Genomic DNA, 17,268 nt, shown 5'->3' with positions numbered 1-17,268 from the left:
GGAAGTGTGAGTCCATCTACATAGACACAACAATCTACATGGAAAGGAGCTGGTATGGAGAAGGGGCAGAGTCTGCGGGGCATGGAGAAACTCCCTCAGACAGCAAAGCATCCTCCTGTGACTGTGTCAATGTTCTCCTTGAATGCTATTCTCTATACAACATTTTCAGCTTATAAAACAGCAAACCACAGTCCTCGGAAAATGTGAGTATTTTCCAGATATAGCCTTAATGCCCATCCTACAGTGCCTTCTCGAAGATTTCGAGTCTGGTTGGTAGCACACACCTGCAATCCCAGTACTCAGGAAGCTGCAGCAGTAGGACCCAGAGGTGGAAAGCAGCCTGGGGACCATACAGTGAGTCCTAGGTATGGGCAGGCTACAGGAGACTCTTTTTCAAACAAACAAACAAACAAACAAACAAACAAACAAAATCAACTAATAATTTCTCTATGATTTAGAAATTATTCTACTTTTATTTGGGGTGGGTAGGGCAACTTGGGGCTTTTAAATTTTGGTTCAGACAGAAATATCTATAGGTTATTTCCTGAAACTAGAAAAAATTCTTTTGTCTAACAAAATAATTTGTCACTTTTTCCAGTGCCCAGAACTGAACTCAGAGCCTCTTGCACACCGGAAAGCGAGTCTGTTCCAAACCGCTCTGCAATTCAGCAACACGGAACATAAATCGCAATTTTAACATCAAGAACAATAAGTCAACCACGAGGAGACACACAGACACACACACACAACACACACAACACACACACACACACACAGACACACACACACACACACACACACACACACACACACACACACACACACACACACGCTGAGCAGCAGGCTCAGGCTAGACATGAGAACATTACATAACCTGCAGGTGTACGGCACAAATCTATGTCTTCTGGGTCGCACCTTCACATATCACCCCGACAGTTTGCAGCTCAAATTTTATGGTACAGAAAAGCTCCCAAAGAATGCTGTACTCACACTGTGTTAAAGGCAGTCCCCTGTGGTATAGCAGGGAGGTGCAATGCAGAACTCAAGAGTACCAAGCTTGTGCCCAGAAATGGCTTTCTATTCGGAAAGCAGCCTCCAGGAGAACTGTTTTACACCATGGACACCACAGCGTCTGCTCACAGTGCCTGTCAACACTTTACTTTAAGTAGACTCAATTTCATTCAAACCAATTTTTATAGCCTTTGAGTAAAAAGTGAGCTTTCTGAAGTAAACAATATGTAACTAAACACAAGAAGGAATTGGCCACTTGGCACTAACACTCATCTTACCAGGCATCATGTTTTGATAAAAGCTACTAAGCCCTGGCACAGGATAACCACACATCACTGATTTTTTTTTTTTTTTTTTGGGAGGGAGGGCAAAAACCCAAAAGTCCACAAAGGAGTGAGTACTTAAGAGCCCTGGCTGAGTGGCATGATCTTGCTTCCAAACAGGCCCTCTGGAGTTCACTGACAGGCCTGCACAGGCAGAGGCTCAGGCACTGTGAGCTTGATGCCATATTTCCTAAAGGGGGAGGGACTCAGCTATTAGTTACACAAAGCCACTGTTTAAAAATGGGGAAAATTGAAAACATAAATAATCTGAGACAACTACCTACACTTTAAATATAAAGTAGATCAAATTATTCATTTGTTTCCTATCTCTTCCAACAGGGAAACACAATCATTCCAAACTACTATGATATTAGAGAGGCAAAATTCAACTTTACAGTATGCTATAAGCAAACATATACAGAAATTACACTTAGAAATAGAAATGATCAAAATATCCCAAACCGATATATCTTCTTTGATTTAGGATTTAAAGTCTAGGATGCTCAACAGAACATTCAGAGTTTGCTACAGCAATAATTTCTGGGCAGTTTTCATCAATGAGGTCAATGTAACAGTAAATACAGGCGGGATGAGAGGGGAAGCTGTTTTTATTACATTCATGTTACAGACACTGTTACAAATTGTTTCATTTATCTAAAAGAATCTTTCTGCTTGCTTTTCTATTCCTCCAGAGATACAAGAAAATTAAATCTTTCTACTAACTCAGTACTCACAAAGCCAAGGATTTAAAAGCCTGTCAACCCAGAGCTTACTGACCCCACCAGCGTCATGACCATTATACAAGCTCAAACCCTAACAAGAAGGGCTAGAGCCATGACTACTTGGTAAAAAGATGGCTGAAGAAGCACGGAGGCCTGAGCCACAGACCACACCCATGTACAAAAGCCAGGGAGGGGACCTGCCTTGTGCTCACAGCACCTGGGGGCAGGGACTGAAAACCCCAGAGAAAACAGTTCACGCTTAGTAAGTCTCAAAAGCTAAGGTGGAAAGACACTGAAGAAGACAGCAGTGTTTGCCATGTGCACCCACTACAGAAATGGAAACTACCCCCAACACACACACACACACACACACACACACACACACACACACACCCCACACGACAACCTCTTCAGTCTCTTGGGTGTTTCTGCATATAAACCCAAGCAGATCCACACACACAATAAGCAATTACCGTTTAGATTTTTTAAAAAAGAGGTACAGTGCAACTGTACACTCTGGCGTGCAACTGACCTCTTTTTACAAAATGTCCAAATAAATTGGATTTTATTTAGTTAAACTCTGTCGAGTGGCAGCAGTGAGCAGCAGTGATCAAGGATAGCAATGGCCATACTGTAACAGTTGTTTCTAATAGAATATTAATTGTATATACATCACAAACACACTTGTGTAAAAATACCATGCATATTCGTAGTAAATATGAGGCATAATCACAAACAAAACAGTCTACAGACTTAGTCTTTGTGAAGGTTTCTTATATACTTTACAAAACACTCATTGCTCAGATTCTCTTTAACAAACTTTACAAAGAATGTCAAGTTTCCAAAATTAAGGTATTGTGTCAGGAAATATACCTCATGTTGATGATTATTAATTATTCACTCGTTGCAGTTCTAACTGTATAGAGACTTTAAAATCCATTTTAGGCCATAGATCACAATTGATCTAATTTACAAACTAGAAGCTATGGCTGATTAGTCCTAAGTTTGGTATATGCATGTGGACTAACCTCTCGAATGTGTCATTTAGATTACTTGAAAAGTCTAAGTTTACATTGCAATACCATAATTATGCTATAGATGAACGACCAGAGCAGACAGAGACCCTTAGGACTTCTAGACAAATTAGTCTTTATTCTCCAGAAAAGTATTCACCCCCAAAATCCTCGTAGCATTTAATAACATAGTAGAGGCTGGAAAGATGGTTCGGTAGTTAAAGAACATTAGCTGCTTTTGCAGAAGGCATAGGTTCAATCCCCAGCTCACAGCCATCTGTAACCCCAGTTTCAAGAGATCTGATGATGCCCTCTTCTGGCCTCAATGGGTACCAGGCACTGCGGCTGTGCACAGACAGGCAAGCAGGCAAAACATCCATTAGCATAAAATAAGTAAAATTTTTTTAAAATTTAAGAAGGTACAGACAGGATATGAGACGCTACGAAAGCTTATGCTTTTTCAGGGTTTTAAAAATGCTAAGAATTGGTTTTCCCATCAAGGAACCTTGCTCTTGGTTCTGTTACTGCACAAATGTAGTTAGGGTCTCTGTCTTTAGCCCCGCCCACCTCTCTAGCATTCTGCCCTCCACCTCGCCTGTCTTGGTGCACAATCAGTGTTAGCCTAAGGCCCGCCCCCTTGTGCCCCACCCACTGCCTGCCCCACTGGCCCCACCCCATCACCCCACCCCACCCCACCCCATCCCATCCTCCATCTGCTTTCTGGTCTCCCATGGCCCCGCCCATAAGGGGAGGGATTGGTTGGTTCTCCCAGACTCTGGATTTTGAGGGTCTGCAACTCTGCTTCTTCCGGCAAAGCAAGTTTCAACTGGCCTCCTTGCAATGGGGGAGGGCCGATTCCTCAGGAACTGACAGGTCCAGCAGGGATGCAGGGCAGCCGCTCGGCCCTCCGCACTCCCTGCAAGGCGCAAGGCGCAAGGCGCAAGGCGCAAGGCGCAGGCAGAGGGCGGGAGGGTTTCGGAGAAACTGGGAGCACCGCCTGGAGTTCAGCTGCGTCAGCAGAAACTTTAGGAGTGAGCCCTCTGGGGTGGGGCCTGCACAGCCCAGGGCCATGGCTCGCTGGCCAGGCCTCCCGCCGCGGTGCCTGCCGGGAGCTCCCCACCAGCGGCTGCGCAGTTGGTGCTCCCCACTCTTCCTTCCTTGAGGAGTGCCGAGTCACTCACTGGGCCGCGAACTGTGGGATGTACTGGGCTAGGAAAACAAAGAAACCCCACGCACACGTTTCCAGTGTAGGGAACGTGAAAACAGTGAGACTTGGGGTGTCCTGCAGGTTAGGCTTTTCTGGGTGCCATGAGGCAAGGCAGGCCAAGTTGCAGGCCCAGGTATCCAAGCCTGCTGAGCTCTCCCTGATGCTTAGGGGTTAAATAGCCAAATTCTCTCAACAACCCCATAATGGTTATATATGTGTGTCATGTATAGCCACAAATCCCAAGTCATTACTTTTAAGAAGAAAATTAAGTAATCTGGGAATAGATTGGGAAAAACAAAACCACACATTCACCATTACTATTTTTTGTTATAACCAAGTGCTGTATGAACTTTAGGATAAAGTTACAGCAACAAACATTTAAAGAAATTAACATGTGGTTTTAAATCCTGTTGCTGCTGTCATGTTGACAAGGCTTGTCTAGGCTCTGCAATGTGGCATTCCTCATTCAGCCCTATCTACTCTGTATAGTGCCAGCAGGATCAAAGGCAAACAAGGGTGCTGACATACTATGAATTAAATCATTTCACACTCGAAATGTTAGGATTTGTGTTAATAGAAAAGGTGATACTTAGTAAATTTGCCAAAATTAGGCAATCATACAAATGGTTTAGGCAAATTCTTCATCAGTGAATGCTCAAATTTTTCACACTATTTGTTCTCCTACAGACAATTTTCATAGCAAGATGCCTCAGTAAATATTTTTCAACATTATTTCAAAGTTTAAAAAACCATAACCACTTAATATTTGGCTAAACAAATTTATTAAAAGTTTGCTTTTCTCATTGATAAGTGGCTATTAGCCCAAATGCTTGAATTACCCTAGATCCCTAGAACAAAGGAAACTCAAGACGGATGATCAAAATGTGAATGCTTCACTCCTTCTTTAAATGAGGAAAAAGAATACCCTTGGCAGGGAAGGGAGAGGCAAAGATTAAAACAGAGACTGAAGGAACACCCATTCAGAGCCTGCCCCACAGGTGGCCCATACATATACAGCCACCCAATTAGACAAGATGGATGAAGCAAAGAAGTGCAGACAGACAGGAGCCGGATGTAGATCGCTCCTGAGAGACACAGCCAGAATACAGCAAATACAGAGGCGAATGCCAGCAGCAAACCACTGAACTGAGAATAGGTCCCCCGTTGAAGGAATCAGAGAAAGAACTGGAAGAGCTTGAAGGTGCTCGAGACCCCAAAAGTACAACAATGTCAAGCAACCAGAGCTTCCAGGGACTAAGCCACTACCTAAAGACTATACATGGACTGACCCTGGACTCTGTCCCCATAGGTAGCAATGAATATCCTAGTAAGAGCACCAGTGGAAGGGGAAGCCCTGGGTCCTGCTAAGACTGAACCCCCAGTGAACTAGACTATGCGGGGAGGGTGGCAATGGGGGGAGGTTTGGGAGGGGAACACCCACAAGGAAGGGGAGGGGGGAGGGTGATGTCTGTCCGGAAACCGGGAAAGGGAATAACACTTGAAATGTATATAAGAAATACTCAAGATAATAAAAAAAAAAAAAGTTTGCTTTTTTTTTCTGACATTATTTGCTCTCCTCTAGCTCTCTGCCCTTCCTTCCTTTTCAGTCCTCCACTGTACCAAGTTGTGCTACCTGTGCAGATTACGAGGTTCAAGGATTTCCAAGTTTCTGGATTCAGTAAATGAATACCTTCATTTGAAGTTAAGACAGTAGTCAAATGCACCCAGATTTCACTGTAGTGGGAAGGGAACACATGGTCAAGTAATTTCAATGGTATATGTGGTACAGCCAAGGAGGTTGCCAACGGATAGGTAAACACAGGTATGCAGTGGGAAACTAAACAACAAAGAATCAGGACTAATAATGAATAAAAGACTTCTGGGCTGGATTAGGCAAGCACTCAGAAAGATGTGAGTATAGAACCGAACAGCTCAGGCAAGAGGCAGCACGGAGGACCAAGTACCCTTCACGCCCTTATAGGGGGATGCAAAACGCTGCATATTTCAGAACTTCACAGTGGCTCTCCCCTTTCTCCATGTCAAGGGAGAAATACTTGGGAAAACATGGGCCATGGAGTAAGAGGATGTGGGATTACATTTAACTCCTTCATGTACTGGTTTTGTGTCCTAAGACAGCTTCTTAACATCTGTCCCTGCTGTCTACAAGTGGGTAATGACAGCCACCTCATGGTTGTGAGGTGAATTAAATGAACATACTTAATGTTATCTGTGAGCATGACAAAATCAGTCTCCCCAAACCTGTTTTTAAAACTCATCCCAGTCTAGTCCTTTTCTAGTGCCTTGTTGAAATTTCTCTCCCCTACATACACACAACAGTGGAAACTGCACCAGGATTTCCTACCCACTTCTCAGGGTGCCTTATATGGTATCCTTGGCAAATCCAGATTTCAATTTGTTATTCCACTTACAATGCCAGAAAATGCCAAAGGATCTGGGTCTAAACTCCTTAGTTTAGGTAAAAGGGCCAGGGAGTGTGTTCCTAATGCGCCCTGAGGTCTCATTCCCTGAACTCATTACTGGATGCTAATGACCCTCCCTGGTGACTTGTGTGATAAAGCAACTGAGGGTCTGCCCCTTTATCCAATCAGGCCCCTTCATTCTCTATAATCCTGTCCTTTGAAAGCTGCCAAGGCTTCCTTGATCCCCACTGTGAAAATGTGACTAGTGCTGGACTGAAGCAGTAATTCCATTTCATACATAACCATATATGTATGAAATGTATTCCCCACAAGAGTCATGAAGTCAAGACCTATTCATTGCACATATAAGCACAGTCTGCCACTTGCAAAACCTCCAGCAGTGCCCTACAGAGAGCTCCATGTAGTAAACACTGTGAAAATGAGGACAGTGAGGGAGCCAGAAAGTCTCACACTACAACAATGCATTGGTAAGAGGAAGCTGAGGCCTAAAGATGACCCCTCAGACACTACTCACCAGTAGCTATAATCCAGTATCTCTAAAAGCAGAGTTCCCATCATCATAGAGAAAGAGTTATAAATTGCTTTTGAAGGTCTTCCCTTCTATTAAAGTCAGTTTCATTTCAGAACAGTTCAGACTCTAAACATTGGCACCACAGCAGACGCCGGAGCTGTGTTTACTCCCAACCTCAAAGGCAGACTATGGACGTGAGGTTCTCTCGACAAACTGACTGTGTTTTAAGAAGAGCAGTAGAGCTTTGTTTCCAGATAAATGATGCACAACTTCAGGAGACATCCCAAGGTTAAGGAGCAGGCATTTAGGTGTCCAGGAACTTGTTATGTTTGTGACATTTCAACCAGTAGGAAGCATGCCCAACACGGCAGTGGCTACTTTGCTTTTAGACAGTTTTCTAAAATTAGACACCATTCAACTGACAACCTGACACTCTTGAGGAGCAGAGGAGATGAACGCATATTCTACAAGACTAATTAGTTTTTGTTAAAAGAAATTGCAACCAACACAAACTAGCAAAAACATTATTTCTTCTAAGTAGACACTGACTGGAGTTTTGCTGCTTGAGTAGGCAGAGTGTTAGTTTCCCATTCTGCCACTCCAGGGCTCTCCTGAATCTAGGGGGATGGCTAGAAGTGACCCAGAGTCACTGCTGCATGCTACAGCTTACCACAGAACAGAGGCCTTACCAACCAGAGCAACCAGCACAAAGCAGGTCCACAGGTGGGGGCAATTTAATTAAGGTGGAGTATAGAATTTGTATTTCATGTAGGATCTTTTAGAGCAATGTTGTCTGACAGAAATATACTGCAATTATGTAGGTGTTAGGCCATTTTCTAGTAGCCACATCAAGAAAAATAAAAGAGGAAAATGTTCATTTCCGCACCACATATACTAAAATTGGAACTCTGTAGAGAGGACGCACACAGCTCCATGCAAAGACACCAAGAAAATTGGTGAAGTGTTCCATATCTAAAAGAAAATAAGAAGAACTGGTTCTAATATTTCTTATTTGGGCCAGTGTACTCAAATGTTACTGTAACGTGTGTCTATATGAAAGTTAATGAAATGTGTCAATCTTTTCCTGGAGCACTGTTTTCTTGACCCAGTGTGATTGTGTACTTGTGGTGTGTCTCAGTTTGAACTAGCAACAGTCAAATATCCAATAGTCATTCTGGAAAAGTCTAAATTATGATACCAAAATACTCAATTGTTTAAGATTGGGCATTGAAGTTTAAATTCATATTGAAATACTTTTTCAAAAATGAAATATCAAGGTACATTAGGATCCCGTCAGTCATTATCTTTAATATGGGAATCAAGCACAAGGTATCACTGAGAGATACGTAAGGACTAAGACTGGTACTGGTATGTCTGTAATAACATAAAAAAGCAACCGATTGGAACCCGACTGACTTTTCCACCTTTGTTAAGGGAGGGAGCAACCTCTCCCAACCCCTTCCTTAGCCAAACTGAGAAACAACCTCCATTTGTTCAATGGAGAAAAGAATTCCTGTCTTCAGCCACGGCCTCCTAGCTCTGCCCATTAGACTGGATGGCCTGTGACAGTGACATTCGGTGTGGAAGGCTTGGTGAAGATGCAGGACCCACTCAGAGCTCAGTCTGTCTGAGGGAGGATCTGCAGAGGTGAGGCAGAAGTATCCCTGTGACTGGCACAACCCGCACAGGGAAGGCAGGACAAAATGACTGCCTTGGGGACAAACTACTCTAACAGAAACAGGAAGTTGGGGGCCTTACAGTTAGAAGGGTGGGTCCCCTTCAGGATAACACCATCAAGTTTAGAAAGGTCAATTATGTTCTCTCTTACACGCAGAACAGTACTTAGACTTGCCTGTGTGTGTGCTTGTATATTTGCATATGTCTGTGCATTTGTGTGTCCGCTGTAAAACTAAAAGGGGGAGAGAGCAAGAAAGAAACCTTTATATTAAGAAGACTAAAGGAGGGCTGTCTTGAGGGGAAGAAGGAAATAGGGGAAGATTACATGTGGGTGGACATTGGGGAACAATCTGGCAATCAAATATAATGATACAAATATAAAATACAATAAAATTAACAAGTTATATTCAACTTATTAATAAAAACACATACATATATACAGAGGGATTATAAGCAGACTGCATGCAGACTTAGTGGTAGAAAGTCCATTTAGAATATGCAAATCCCTAGGTAGGTAGATATCCCCAGGCATTATGGGGGTGCGCAAAGGAAAAGCACCCCAGATCTTCAAGATGTTATCAATTTCCTCACACAATCTCACTCACACCATTAGCTTTAAACTCAGAAAGACTGGGCCAACTCCTAAGCTTTATCTCCATTTCGTCTACTGGAGCACCAGGACTGACCAGACTTCAACTGCACATAGAAGTTTCCTAAGCGAACCTTCCAAACCTCTAAGTTAAAAATGGCCAATTCTCTCTTGCAATCCTATCAGACTCTAGCCAGTGTCTTACTCTGTGACTGACTATTCCCCAGTCTTTCTAGATGGAGCTTCATTTTGCTTCTGTGGTGGGGAACTGGCTAACTCCCTTCCATGTCTCTTCTTTAGTTCTGGTTCTCATCAATCTTTTGTTGCAAGCACAATTCAAACTTACTTCCTAAGTGTGTACAGCACACGCCAGGCACTGTGTGAAAAAGAGCGTGTGGTATCAAATAGCAGGTCTTGTAGTCCTGTCTGACTAGGCAGGTATTCTTCGAAATACTGCATTTTAGATCTGGTTGTTTCTGTTTCAGCCTATGTGTTCCTAGAAGACAGCGGATGGTGTGTGCTGGCATTCTTTTATTCCTAACGTAATAGAGCACCCTGTGATGTTTAGTGTATGGAAGGTAGTCAATAAATCCTCCTGAGGCAATGCTATCAACTATACACTGACTCAACACTCTGCTTTCCACAGAACACCTAAGTGTTCTAGTTTAGATGCCCATCTAAAGATTTCTGCTTAAACAAAAATGAATGTGCCCTCAAATTTGGAATTCAGATGATCACCTTCTTTCAAAACACTGACTAATTCAGTGTGTAGCCAGCATTACCTCACACTGCACTGCCCATGGCAACTGCCTGCCCCTACCAGGCTAGCAGTACCTGCACCCAGCAAGATGGAAACATGCATTCATTGACCAGCAGTGTCACCACAGGTAAGTCTCAACCGATTAAATGCAGGCTACCAGTCATCTAGAGGAGCCCAGCTACTGAGTCACAACATTTTAACATTCATAAAACTGCTAATCTATAAACCCTCAGAACCTGCCTTCTGAGAAGATAGTGCAAGCCGAGTTTAGTCAACCTATCAAGGAGGAGAATTTCATCAATACTGGCTTAGTCTGCAGATTCAATGGTGGAGAAGCAGGACTGATAAGAAGATCCGAGGGAGACAACCAACAGAAATGATGTGCCTGGAATGTCACCACCAGCATTTCTAATAGTGAGCACAGGATGCTGACAAAATTGCTGGACTGCTGACATCTCTGTTGTTCAATAGGCAACAGCTCGTGGCTGGCAAACCCTGAGCCATGCGCTCCCTCAGCAGCTTCCTAAGACCTCAGTATCCTTGGGGCTTGCCAGTGAAAAATAGAAACCTTGTTTTTAAGCAAGGTTCATACCTTTCTTTTGTCCCCAAATGAAACCAGTTTTAATACGCCGAGCCACCAAAAACAGAACAAAAAAATCTTAGCAAACATTCAAGTATTCAATAATGCTATCAAAATGTTCAGGATGCCCACAGCTTTTGTTTGTGCCTTGGCAATACACAGAGTCGAACATTGATCTCCAGTGAGGCACAGAGCGCAGGATCCCCACAGTGCTGGCCTGCGCTACTGAACAGGCCGTGCAGCTGACTCCTTTAATTGATTTTCACTTGTCACTTCTATTCCGCTCAGGTCTGCCACTGAATTCCCTTGGTGCTGACATCTAATTTGGCTATGGTGCAATCTGTTGTAGTCAGTTCAGAAATGGAAGTCCAAGAGACTTTGCAAGTACCAAGGATCCCGAAAGCAGCTAGCCTGGTCTTTGTGTGATACTTAACATGACTTTGGAAATCAAGCTCATGGGGCCACAGACATGCTAACATTCTCAGGCCTGACAGATCTGTGCTCACTGATAGCTAAGTGGTCAATTTCTTTTGACTACCATATGAAGTAAGATGGAAAGCAGTAACAGTAATCTAGAATTTAAGTCACTCTGCTCAGCCAGGACGGCACTGCAGGACGCAAGAGTTCATATACTGAATTCCTTTCTGCCACCACCGTCAAATGAACACTAAGTCTGCTGCAGACAGCAGTGGAGACAGGGTGGCTGGCTCCTGGGATCACCCTGGAGGATGGGCTGGAGCTTCCGAGGCATGAACTAGGCTTCCATGGTTCATGAAGACAGAGCCTCTAAGGTGTGCACCTCCCACACTACTTGGTCAGTTACTGCAGCCCTGTTCACAAGCCTGGAAGGAACAGTGAGTACGGAGACTTATGTCTCCAGGTTTTATGGAAGAAAACGAAAACTAAGCAGACTATGACTTACCTAAGGTCATACATGGTGATCTGAGGAAAACCCAGCTAGAACCTCACTCTCTCTCCCCAAGATTATCACTGTCCGTATCATTCTAGTACTGACTTCCATTTGCAATTGGCTGGAACCCTGTAATGACAACCAAAGCCAGGTGTGTAGCAGCCTGTTGTTAGCATCCAGCAAACACTGCCCTAATCCCTGGCTTGAGTTTTAAATCTAAAGTCACATTTCTGCGAAGAGTGGAGCTCTTAGAATCGACTCTATCAGTATTCCCACACCATAGGCTGGAAGCTCTTCAACAGGCCCAGCTCCTTCTGGGAATCAAGACAGTATGACCAGCTGAAGGTGGGGAACCTCTGCCTCCAGTCTAATACAAAAAGCTACTTCCCTGGGCCCCTTTTCTGTTCAGACTCCACTGGCACCCCTTTTCCTGGAAGTTGCTTTATGCAGAATCACCTGAAACCCAGGCTCAGCCCCAGCTTTCTTTAACAAAATGCTTCACCCCACTCAAAATGCTACCAGGGGCTTTTGCAGTCCAAAGAGTACAACAAAAAGCCATGAGTGTGAATGGTGATACAAGGAGAATGGGTTTAACAGTCGGTACTCCACTGGTTTGGTCTTCTTTACAAGGCTCCAGCATCACTAATGGGCAGCAGAGAGAACATGAAGTGTCTTCACAGCTTACAGGTGACTGTGGTTTTTACCTGGGGTCAAGGGTCACCACCACAGGGATGCGGTTTGGTTGGCAGATTTTCTGATCCACCCAGGAAGATCCACAGAGATCCTCGATCTTCTAGCAGACAAATTAGCAAGCCAAGGTCAGCGTTCACTTTAATTAGATAGACTGTCTGACTCAATACATACAAAGCACTTCTGAACATGCCGCTGATACATACATGTTGCTATTTTATATTTTCTTTCCCATACCTTTTGCCACCACTGAACCAATGATTGCCAGGAACTCTTAAAAAATTAAGCCCTTGACTTGTAAGAGAAGAGTAAAGTGATAAATATGGCCCCATAGTTCAATCTCTGTGGGAGGCTGCCTCGAGGGCATTTGGAGCCCAATGCTGTTCAGACCACACACAGCACTGACATGCCCTACAAATCTGAAGGCATAGATTCTGGGAATTTACATGTCTGAGATGCCAATGTCTTCCTGCCCAAGAATTTTAGCTCTGATGAACAATGTCTCCTCCACATGGAGCAACAGACTGGTTATGGAGGGTTAGGCTTTGTCTCCAGGAGAGAACTCTAGCCTGTGGCACACATGTGACCATTCACTCAGCAAGACGTTTTCTTCCATGTGGCTTCTCTGTAGGCTCAGTACTGTGGCTGACTACACAGTCAGGATGTCACTCCAGTCCCTGTAGCCAGGCCCTTCTACAGTGCTAAGACGAGGCTTTCTGGCTACTGGGGCTTCGTCAGAGATAAAAGATCTAGCAACTGATTTCATTGTAAGCACCACAGAAAAGACCAAACACATTCTTTCCTCCTAGTTCTCCAGCTTCTTCTTCCCAAAAGATCTACCGCCTCTCAGAAAGACAGAAGCCCATGAGGTAGTAAACAAAAGAAGTATTTCTACCCTCTCTGTTTTCAGTAGAGGAGCAGAAGAGAGAGCTAACCTGTAGCAGAAAAAGTGAGTTTAAACCATGTGAGGGAGCATGGCCTTTCTTCTGTTGCCTGCCAGCTGTGAAAATGTAGGCAGAATAGCTCCGTGAACATCCGGTATGAACTGAGGAAATGTCACCTGTGTTTGCAGACTGGAGAGGCCATAAATCAGTAACTTTCTAGACAGAGGTAGTGAGTGCTCAATGAGAGATATGACTAAAATCTGAAGGTAGGGGACAGGAAGAAGCCACAGTCAGCAGCACACCTAAGAGACTGTGACAGACTCTCATTCCTGTCTTCATGCAAGCATCCCTCGCCAAGATAAGGTAGTGTTCCTTTGAGGGGCAGTTTGACCCTGAAGTTCACCAAGGTCTCAGTTGTTCTGACTGTGTCCGGACAGAAAGAAAGTGGCTCCTGCACTGCTCCTTCTTTGGAAAAGGTTCAGAGTCTGCTTAAGCTACTAACTTTTATAGCTTGGTGCACACTTGATGCATAGGGACTCGCACAGACGAGGTAGCTGCAGAGTTCCTTTCAGGCTCCGAGACTGGGCCAGTTGAAACGCTGGCTTTGGAAGAATTCTATCAGAACAGCAGGATCCCAATCTACTGACCTTCCCCACTTGGCTGCAGCTTCGTAATTCTTCTCAAGTTTTGTTTCTTTAAGGGTTTCCTTTCCGTCCAAGATAACTAATGACGAACTCCCCCTTTCTGGAAAATAGCCAGTTTTAGTTGCAATCTCCTTTCTCCGCTGTTCTCTAACTGGACAGCATCTCAGTTCTTGGTTTTAATTACTTGCCACTTTATTTTTAAAGACAGGGTTCTACTGTGCTATCCAGGCTGGGCTTGGCCTCTACCTCCTGCCTGGCCAGGACTATAGGTGTGCACCACAACACTAGCTCACACTCAGGATGTCACCATGTCCTGTTTCTGTGGCTTGTCCCACCTCTGTACTACTCCACAAGGATCTGCCCTGTCCCCATCCTTCCCTGGGGTCTTTAGCATCTAGTTCCTTTTTACCTATCAGAAATTTTGAGTAAGATTTAAAGTGCGAGCCAGGTATGGTGGCACATACCTGTAATCCCACTACTTGGGAGGGTGAGATAGGAAGATGACAAGTTTGTGTCCAGTGTAAGACACAGAAAATTCCAAGGCAGCCTGTGCTACATGGGGAGACCACGGAAAGAGGGAAGGAGGGAAGAAGGGAGGGAGGGAGAACTTTAGGGTAATTTTGTCAAAGTTCCGATTTACAGACTTGCTTCTTGTGTTTCCACAGAACCACATCGGCCCTGACAGCCTCTCTGAGGTGGACGGCTTTCAAGGCTCCTTTCATAAGGAATGAACAGCAAGTGCAGACAGAGGAGGAAGAGATGAGGAGCAGAGGAGCAGGAGGACTGGGGCTGAGGGCTGATCATGGCTGTTGTAAACACAGACAGATTCAACCACATTGGCCATTAGCTCTTCCTCTTTTTTTTTTTTTTTAACATCTTGTTAAAAAGTTAAAACAATAAATGTCCTATGATGATTTTATTACTGATCACAATCTATGGATTTCCCACAGAACTAAAAATAAGTAGACTTTTCCTAACTCCAGCACGAGGTCACCCTAACTCCCTCGGGAGAGGGCTCTGCTCCACAGAGGGAGGGTCTTGCTTTACACATGCAGGTCTCAATTTAGAAGAACACATATAACTCTGCCCAAACTCACAGGAAGTACTTCTGCATTCCAATGCTTTGAAGCCAAAACACATAAAACGTTTTCAGAATTGAGTCTAGAATGTGTGCTGAGCGTCAGTGGAGATCATTTCTACCCTACCCAAAGTCTTTGACTGTAGAGCAAGGAAACGAACTGTCACAACTGCCAAGTTAGCCCTGCACTCACTTGAGGATTCCACAGAGCTCTAAGAATCCAAAGTTCATTTTACCTTGCTCAGAAATTCCCTTCTTACTCCAGGCTTCCCCAACACTCGTGACGTGCAATAGGAAACACATGCTAGCAGGAATAATATGCAAAGACAGAGTAGACCCTCAGGACCCTCCATGGAATGCTGGCCACAGGCTGGCCACTGTACAGCACAGGCTTCTCTCCAAAGGCTGATCCCAGCACAGAGTGCGTGGGCTGACGGCTGTGCTGTGTGGGCTGAGCTGAAGGTGCCCAGCCCGTGTGTCTTGTGTTCTGTGAAAACAGAAACAAGCTAGACCTCACAGGGAAGTTGTCTGACAGACACTTGTTAACGTGTGCTAGGCCATCACTAGCAATCCAACAGGCTGTGTGAAGCTACGAGCATCATCTCAGGACAGCGTTGGGGACAGTGTGGTCTGATTCAAAGCCTGTGCCTGATACGCTAAAACAAGGCTGTGTAGCACCCTTCCAAAGACCTCGGGAATCTCCACCTAAGTTCTTAGGCTAAGAGCATGGCCTTTTACACAGGCTGTGCTATCCCTGGCCTGAAGCCACACTTTCAGCCTCCACTTCGGGCCTCCTGATCCAAGTCTCTCCTGGGTCACTGGATGGCTTAAGAAATTCTCAGAGCTAATGTCCATGGGCCACTCCATCACCTAGCCACACAACCTGCCTATACCTCCATTCCTCCATGCTCACGCACGCGTGACGGCAACAAACTGACAGTCAGAAAGCAGTCCCAATCATGTCTTGGCTGAGCTGGACAGGCCAGGGTGTGAGCCTAGATCTTTAAGCCCCCGACCTGGAGCTGAATACACTCCTCAGCTCATGGCAGTCACCACAGTCAAGCACTTGGTATCATAGGTCAGGCCCCACAGAGGCTCTATCGCCAAAGTCAAGGAAGACAGTGACTGACATCAAGATACCATCACTACCACCACCCAATACAGAGGATAGCAGACTAATCCACAGCACAAAGATTTGCAAGGACATGGCTCCCAGTGGAGACCTGGGCTGTGTGGTGCTTTGTATGTTTTGCTCTTGACATGCGTGTGTGTGTGTGTGTGTGTGTGTGTGTGTGTGTGTGTGTGTCAGGAGACAGGAGGACGGGAGCCACAGGGCAGGGGGTGGGGAGCACGTGTAAGGGCAAGTGTCCACACAGGATGGTGAGAAGCACTGTGGAGCTGAGGGCTGGGGATGGCTGGCAGGGTGGGAGGGGTGTGCTCAGAGTCAAGCTGCATTTAAAGGCAGCTCTACCTGCAGCCAGGCAGTTTGTCACAAACTAACAAAACAGTGAGGGAGAGGAGAGGACGGGAGGGAAGGAAGAACAGAGTGATGAAGGCTGGGAAAGGCAAGCTGAAGATGGTAAGGTTTATTTCCCAACTTAAATGTTTCAAGTTTTAAAAGAAATCCTTGACTCAGGGCTTTAACTATCTCTTCTAAAATGGCACTGGTGTTCTAGTGCTGGGGGCTCTGCTTGCACACGACCCTGCTGGTGCTCTTAGGGAGACTGAAGCAGCTATGGCACAGACCTGTTGGTCACTAAGGATGGGCCTCCACACCTTCCTTGTCCTCCATGACAGGCTGCAGTCTCTGAAGCCAAGAGCTAGAACTGAGTTCTCCTGAAGTGGCTTCTGTGAGGGATCTGGTCCCCCCCCCACCCCGCAGTGAGAAAAGAACGTCTGGAAACACACTTCTCCTCTACCATCTCCTTCCTCAGCTCCTCTGGAAAAGGCCGAAACCACTGGTGTGCCTAAGGAAGCTTCCAAACAATAAACTAAAGAGCCCTCACCCTCAGCAATTCGCTATTTACTAAACAGTTCTAAAAAGCACAAAATAGTATTTTGGGATATTTTCTCTTCATTTGAAAGTACAAATAGAAAATCTGGAAAATTGAGGGGAATTATTTAAATTTAATAAAATTTAATTATATAATTCATTTAATGAAAGAAGTATTTGACAAGTTCTAGAAACCATCATCTTTAGGGCACAGGAAATCTCTACTTCTAGAGAT

General features: G+C 44.8%; 1 protein-coding gene across 5 annotated transcripts in view; it reads right to left on the bottom strand.

The window, feature by feature from the left end:
* Positions 1–17,268, bottom strand: part of Arid1b (AT-rich interaction domain 1B) — a 355,595-nt gene that overhangs the window by 149,041 nt on the left and 189,286 nt on the right. The gene's annotated exons all lie outside the window — the stretch shown is intronic.

The sequence above is a fragment of the Rattus norvegicus genome, chromosome 1 (assembly GCF_036323735.1).
Source record: "Rattus norvegicus strain BN/NHsdMcwi chromosome 1, GRCr8, whole genome shotgun sequence".
Classification (NCBI taxonomy): domain Eukaryota; kingdom Metazoa; phylum Chordata; class Mammalia; order Rodentia; family Muridae; genus Rattus; species Rattus norvegicus.
This window is presented reverse-complemented; position numbering and strand designations above follow the sequence as displayed.